At 39.2% G+C, this 8,201-nt stretch overlaps 1 pseudogene; it reads left to right on the top strand.

Moving 5' to 3' along the window:
• The first annotated feature begins 5,435 nt into the window (after positions 1–5,435).
• Positions 5,436–7,307, top strand: LOC145106416 (protein RDM16 pseudogene; annotated as a pseudogene).
• Positions 7,308–8,201: the final 894 nt, after the last annotated feature.

An 8,201-nucleotide genomic window follows, 5' to 3' on the forward strand; every position in this document is an offset into this window, starting at 1 on the left:
GAAAGACCCACACTTTCATACTTGATAATTGTTACTCCGAAACATGCTACATGCATATTCATAAAAACAATATTTTATACTGATAAAGTGATTACAAACTACTGGATACAAACCAACTATTTCAAAGTGGTATATATTACATAACTTCCCAGGATTCTATAGTTTTATACATATGGGAGTACAAAATACAATAGTTTCAAACTATTCAAAAATCTTCTATCAATACAATAGTTTCAAACTATTCAAAAATCTTCTATCAGTATATAACTATACTGGATGCTTATCTCCTGCAATTCGTTAAACATTGAGAGGGTAAGCGGTGACGCTTAGTGAGTTCAATAATAGATACAATACAACGTTATGCCATATATATACTTCAATATGGAAGAAGCAAAGAGGAACAAGGAACATCAAAGGAATATGTGAATCATGTGACAAACTTTCCATATCAATCATTGATTTGATTCAAAGATATACAATTAATGAGACATAACAATTTCCATACTTGATATACATCAATAAAGCTTTGGCCCAAATGGCACACAAGACATACAACTTCGGATTAACATTTTGGTAGATTTCAGGCTTATAGCTCTGTCTAACCTTCTGCCAATACCATAGAATAGAAATCATTCTCTTACGGAGACATGTTCTACATGGCCAGAGGCTACATACGAGTACCAATGTGAATCTAAGTCCTTTTACTGATCACATGGTCAAAGGTATTACTTTGCTATTAAAAATAGCGAATAAAAATAACATGGGAAAATAACCCGGAATTATAACACCGAAAAGCACATAGCACATATAACACATAACATACAATTGTTCCTATATATTAAACTCACCGTGAAATAACCGGGGGGTTAAAATAGTAATTTGGGCAGCACTTCGTTACTATAATTGACTATCTTCGTTGAAAACCGGGAGTTTTCTTGAAAACCGGGCTCTGCGAAGGTAGAGCTTCAAACCGAAAAGATAAATTTCTCGGGCTTCTCGGGAACTTCGGGGCGTGTTTCGGGCGTTGGAAATAATCCCGGGGCTTCGGGGGAAGTTGAAATAGTAGAAATATAAGTTTAGGGGTGAAAAAGACACATTTTCTAACATTTACCCGGGAGGTCTCGCAACCCTTATATAGGTGCGAGCCTCGGATCCGAAGCAAGAGGGAGAGGGCAGGTGTCTGCGCAGCTGCGAGGCTCGGTACACGCGGCAGAAGGGCGAGGCTCGGATGCGAGGGTCGGAACAGCAGGCGCGTTTCGGACTTGACACGGAGGTGGCACGCGTCGGAATGCCATTGGACCTCGCATGGCTTGGTTCTCTGGCTCGGACACGCGTCTACATGCGAGAAGGGCGACGTGGCCGAAGCTGAGCCCTGCGATTCTTCTCGGTTTTCAAGGATTTCTCGATTTTTGAGCCCCGAACTTCTAAAATCCATAACTTTCGCATACGAGCTCCGTTTTTGACGTTCTTTATATGCACGCGTAGGGTAAATTATACTCTACAACTTTCGTTTATACTTCGTCGGATACTTTTGAATTTATTTTTAATATTATTATTTTTAACAGACCGGGACTGATAAATCCGTTAAAAATTCATAACTTCTTCATCCGACATCCGTTTTCGTCAGACTTTTTACCGTTGTACTACTATTGACGAGATCTTCAATTCTCGTTTAGGTTGTTTCGGCTAAAAATCACTCAATCTAAAATTCGAGTTTTTAGCTGTCTACTGCTAAGCTGAAACTTAGAAAAATCGTAACTTCCTCATACGAAGTCAGATTTTGGCGTTCTTTTTATCAAACTTCTCGGTTTAACGAATACTACGACTTTCATTTAGATCACTAAGGCTAAAAAGTAGTTTATCAAAAACTCACTTTTTACGTCATTCGGCGTCGTGCCGGTTTTGTCGCGGATCTTCGATTAGTTATAACTTCTTCGTTATAACTCGGATTTCGATGAGGTTTTCGCCTAAATGTTTCTAATGAAATTATCTACAACTTTGAATAATAAAATTCAACTTATTTCAAATTTTATATTTTCGTTAAATTTCGATATTTATCTTTTAATTGGAATCTCATAAGACTTCCAATATTTTCCGAGTGATTCTAAACATAGTTTTACTTCATTTCTAGTAAAAACTATCTGTTAGAACTCAATTACTCAAATTCACATAATATTTCATAATATTATTTACATAAAACACGATTTCAAAACGTGTATATTATAATGAGTCTTCCCCAAAATACCACCACAATACATAATCATAGCTATCACGCAACAACACACATACAGAACCTTCAGCATGTGTGGACTACCACACTGGGCCTACAGCCTGTCTGGACCGTTCTGTGGGCCTTTGGCCTGACTGGTCCGCCTCGTAGGCCTTCAGTCTATCCGAGCCGCAATGGGTCTGTTGGCCTTCAGCACAAAGCAGGACCACGTCAACCCAACCACACACACACATGTCGACATATACATAACTCATAAACACATAATCAAACAACAGGCAAGCATAGATCATACATATCAATAATCATAGCATCATCCTGTCTACTAGGATTCAGATTTAACTGATTACTACAATACCCAATTATACGATAACCAGGATAACAATCCAAAGGGCCAGCCTTGCTGCCTTCGACCCAACAAGTACAGTGAGGAACACTCACCTCACAAGTAGTGTTGAACTGGTAAGATCCAACTCCAAATCTCATCTCCGGACCCAAATGCCTACAACCACCATGTAATCATTTCTATCAAAACTCTAAAATACACAAAATACCCTCAAGAGTCAGACTTTGTCAACCATGGACAAAGTCAAAGTCAACAGTCAAGGTCAACAGTCCATGTTGACCCAACCCGTCGAGTGCACCAACCAAGTCGTCGAGTTCCTACCGTATTCAGAGAGTCGGGAAACCCCTAGCCAACTCGTCGAGTTGGCTAGAAAACTCGCCGAGTTTTCCCAGCTTAACAAATTCAGTCCTTTTTCATCAAGTCTAACGCCTTAAAACATAGATCTAATACCCAAGGGCTGGAAAACCATGTAAAGTTGCTAACTTTACGTCCATGCATGTCCCAAAGAGGGTCCAAAACACAAGGATGGCTTAATAAGGGACCTAAGGCATGAAGGAGGCCTAGAACTTGATAAAGCTTGCAACTTTTAGTCCAATGAGGCGATAAAACGTCCAGATCTGAAGTGATAACTTCATGAAATACGCAACCCATGATAAATCCCAACAATCAGCCAAATATGACAATAAACTTCAAAGAAAGTGATCTAAGCAATAGATAAGAAAGGTGTCGACTTTATACCTCAAAATAACTGCAACAAAAGAGTAGGTTACGGATCTATATCCTTCATCTAAATCAAGCCACTTCAAACTTCAAGCTCCTTCAAAAGAACACCAAGAAATCACTCTTCAAGATCAAACACACACAAATATGGGAGAGGATGCACAAACTAGGGATTTCTGGACAGAGGAGACTGATAACGAGGCCACCCAAAGGGTATAAGGCCTTTAAATATGGTACAACACCCTAAAAATTAGTGTTTCTTAATCAGCCAGCAACTCGTCAAGTTTTCCTCAACAACTCGTCGAGTTGGTTCAAAAATATGCACAGTCCAAAAAGTCTTCAACAGATCGAGTTGAGGCCATCAACTCGACGAGTTCCAAGGGGAATTTGTCTTTTATGGAATAAATCTCATACCTGGAAGTCCAGATGTTACATTTGAGTACTAAATTGAGGCTTAATCCATGTTTCTTGTATATGTGAAATGTAGAGCCGATATTTGAAGCAGTGATCAGTTTAGCTATCTTTTGAACTTCGAGGTGAGTTTTTGTCATTGTATCTGTGGGTCAAAGGAACCAATGCCAGCCCACTAGGTTGTGTTATGTATCATGGTATATAATATGATGCTATGCTATAGTGAGCTGTTAGATTGGCGGATCCGTATGATTACCTGTATTTGCTGGACATATGTTAGATGGATAGATTTGTATAATTACCTGTACTTGTTGGTTATATGTTATCTGTTACATATGTCGACATGTTGTGGTTGGGTTGAGGTGATCCTGCTTTTTGCTAAAGGCCAAGATACCCGGGCGGTCCGGTAGATATTGTAGGACCAAGGGAGCGGTGTAACTTATGTTGTAGGCTCGAGAGAAGTCCAACTTATAGCTGATGGCTCGACGGCAGACTACCCTTGTGCTGTAGACCATATTCTGTGCATTGTATGTATTTGGTTGTGAGGAGTATTTTGGGTGAACTAAGTAAGCTTTGGCTTACAGTTTGATTTCATGGTTTCAGGTATATCAGATAATCGGGGCAAGGCGAAGGTACGATTGTAGACATCATCCGTGGATATTATATTGTGACATGTTTTTGGATACTCTTATTTGATAACTATGTTTTTGGAAACAATGTTTTGTATGATTTATGGATTATAAAATGGTTTTGAAAAATCAAAATTTTTACTATGATTTTTTGGACGTTACAAGTGGAGTCAACGGTGGTCCTCCGGTGACAACCTAACCGGAAAACAAAGAAAAAATTGCAACGACATTCACCTAAATCAAAATGAAATCTGAAAAATAGTTCACACGGATCACCAATTTCTCGTAATTAGAAAAAATTAAAATCCTTTACCAACCACTAGTCGTTGGTATAGAGTTCACACGAATCACCAATTTATGTGTCGATGACATGCTATCGGGATAGCTTATCCAAAAATGACGTCGCTTTTATTTTCATCGACAAAGGTTTTCAGAAAAACGCAAAAATAATTTTTGTTCCCGCCAACCCTATGGCGACAACAAGTCGTGGGCATAGCGTTCCAGGTTGAAGAAAATTGGTCATCTCTGTACCCACGACAAGTCGTCAGTATAGCTGATGTTTTAGTGACGACAAGTGTCATCGGTATAGGTGCCGTCGACACAGGTGGAGATTCTTATAGTGAATATTCACAACTTGTACTTAAGGACATTCAAGGTATAAAACATTCACATTGAAATGAAAAACAAATGTTACAACTTAGCAGTATCCTAGAAAATGAAAAGAGTAAGTTGCAAAAGTTGGTTCTTATGGTATTACTTAATATGCAATTTTATTCCAAGTTTTGTTTTGGTTACAAAAATGTGTTTTTTATGTTTGCATATATATGATCCATCGAACTCATATCTTATGTTATTTTAATTAAATAAGCAAATATATATTGTATATTATTTTTTTGTGTTGTGGTGTTTTTGTGGTGTTTTTATTTAATGATCCGCAAGATTATTTCTATAAAAACTAACAATCCTGGTCAAAACTTGCCTTTTTTAAACTAAATGTATAAATATAATTCTCTTGGAGATTTAGTCTAAGTATTCCGATTTCTAATTCTTGTGAACGACTAGAGATTGCACAAAGGCCTAGAAAAAAAGAAGGAAGAACGATATGGATAGATGGGATTTCGATCGCGACACCAAGTATCGAAGCAGCAAGAGGAAAGATAGAGGTGGAGAGAGTGATGAGGAGGATCGGTATGGCGATAAACGAACTAAGTGGAATGAGTGGCGGCGGTTTGATCAGGAGAAAGTGGGTTTTGCTGAGGAAGACACAGATAGGGATGAGAGGAGGGAATTCGAGGATGGAGATAAGTTGGAACAAGGGAAATTGAACGGGGAAACAATGACGACGATGAAGAATGAACTTAAAGATGAACCCTGTGGTGGTGCACTGGGAGCACCCAGTAAGCCATATGGAACCCCACATGAGACCCCTTTGGCGCCCAGCCACCCTCATCCTCCTTCTAAGGTATCATCATCACTTTCTACCAAACATGAAACCGAAGGAGTTGATTCTGCAGATGCTGGCAAGATTGGAGGCATCTCTCTCAATGCTTTATCTATGGCCAAAGCAACTTTACTGAAGCACAAGGCGCTTGCAGAAAAGATGAAGAAGATCCCGTTGTTAAACAAGGGTACTGACTCAGCAAGAGATGGCCTCAAACCTCCATCTAGTTCAGGAATACCCGCTGCCCCACCACAATCTGCTGCCCGACTTGGTGGTGGGCTGCCCCGAAATTCTCATGAAGCTGTAAAACGGGCACAGGAGCTTGCTGCCAAGATGGGTTTTAGACAAGACACGGAATTTGCCCCACTTATAAACAAGTTCCCGGGAGAGCTGGCACCAGAAAAGCCTGCTAAAGCCCCTGTTCTTAGTTTGGATGCATTGGGTAGGGAAGTCAATGAAAATGGCAATGTGGTAAATATACCAAAGTTAAACATCTTGAGCACCCTTAAGGTTAACATTAACAAACAGAAGAAAGATGCATTCCAGATTCTGAAACCGGAATTAGAAGTGGATCTAGATGAAAACCCTCACTTTGATCCTCGAATGGGAATCAATAAAACTAAACTTTTAAGGCCTAAAACGATGACCTTTCAGTTTGTTGATTCTGGTACTTACGGAAACGTCACAGAAGGCGGGCCACCTGAAGATATACTAAAGAAAGAGAAGATAACTCTATACATGGAACAACCCGACCCAATCGAACCGCCAGCCGAACCGGCCCCACCCCCGCCTCAGCCTCTAAAACTCACCCAAAAAGAACGCAAAAGACTCCGAACTCAAAGACGCCTCGCCACTGAAAAAGCCCGGCAAGAAATGATCCGCCTAGGCCTTCTAGAACCCCCAAAACCCAAAGTCAAAATGAGCAATCTAATGAAAGTCCTCGGATCAGAAGCCACCCAAAACCCGACCCGCCTTGAAATGGAAATCAGAAAAGCAGCCGCCCAATGTGAACAGGCTCATGTTGACCGGAATATCGCCCGGAAGTTGACTCCGACCGAAAGACGCGAAAAGAAAAAACCAAAGTTTTTCGATGACAATAATAATACCCTCGAAACAATTGTGTCCATATACAAAGTGAATGACCTTTCGCACCTTCAGACTAGGTTTAAGGTTGATGTAAATGCACAGAAGAATCGGTTGTCGGGGTGTGCGGTTATTTCGGAGGGTATTTCTGTCGTGGTGGTGGAGGGCGGGGGTAAATCGGTAAAACGGTATCAGAAGTTGATGTTGAAGAGGATAAATTGGGCTGCGGCTGTGAAAGAAGAGAATATGCATGAAGAGGTTGATGATGATGATGAGAACGTGAAGAATAAGTGTGTGTTGGTGTGGCAAGGGAGTGTGACTAAACCAAGTTTTCAAAGGTTTTTGGTGCATGAATGCAGTACCGAAAATGCTGCTCGCAAAGTGTTTTATGATGCTGGGGTTGGTCATTATTGGGATTTAGTTGTTAATTTCTCAAGGATGTGTAATTAGTGAAACTATAAAATTTGGAGAGAATGTGAGATGATATAAATGTATATATGATGCTGGTTGTATTACGTTGTTGCAACAATTTTTTTTGGTATATAGGTTGTTCAGTGATAGATTTGTTATATTCAGATCCTACCTGAATCTTTATTATTTGTGTCCCCGTTAGTTTGTCACAGATACAGTATAAGGTTTATGTTTAAATTTAGAAAAAGTTGTCTAAAATCTGCGTAGTTTAACGAATCAAATTATCATATTTACTTGTAGTTCAAGATGAAAAAATAGGTCCGAAAAATCTGCTTATCGAGCGGGATAGTCGATAATATTATTTAAATCAAGTTTAATACTGTATAACCTATATTTATGTGTTTGTCCTTCACTCCTATAAAATAACCTATATTTCTTTTTAAATATATAATTTTGACTAATTTTATTTTTTAAAAAAATAGAAAATAATTAAAGCCCTTTCACACCTCACCCCACCAACTCATGCCCCTTTCATCGACACTCATCTCTCTCTCTTATTCTTCTTGTCCGACGTAGTCCTCGATGCTCGTGTCCATATGTAACATCGCGCCTTCAATTCCGTTGATCTTAACCCCTATCACTTGCCATTTCTCATATATCTATATCCAGATCGTGACGAACTCCAATAATTTTGCCTCTACCCCCATCCACTATAACAAAGTGAAGATAATGCAACTTTGCTAAAAGGTTGCATTAAGGCTTGAAAATGTTGTATAATGCCGAAAGTAACTTTGTACCAAAGGTTGCATTAGGCAAATTGCATTAGACCAAATGCAACCCTTTCTTAAATGGTTGCAATTATTTTTTAGATGCAATCTTTTTTAATACAATCTTTGTTATGCAAAATAAACTTTTTTTATGCTAACATGCAAC

Source organism: Lactuca virosa, chromosome 4 (assembly GCF_052849685.1).
Source record: "Lactuca virosa cultivar CGN04683 chromosome 4, Lactuca_virosa_CGN04683_v6, whole genome shotgun sequence".
NCBI classification, from domain to species: domain Eukaryota; kingdom Viridiplantae; phylum Streptophyta; class Magnoliopsida; order Asterales; family Asteraceae; genus Lactuca; species Lactuca virosa.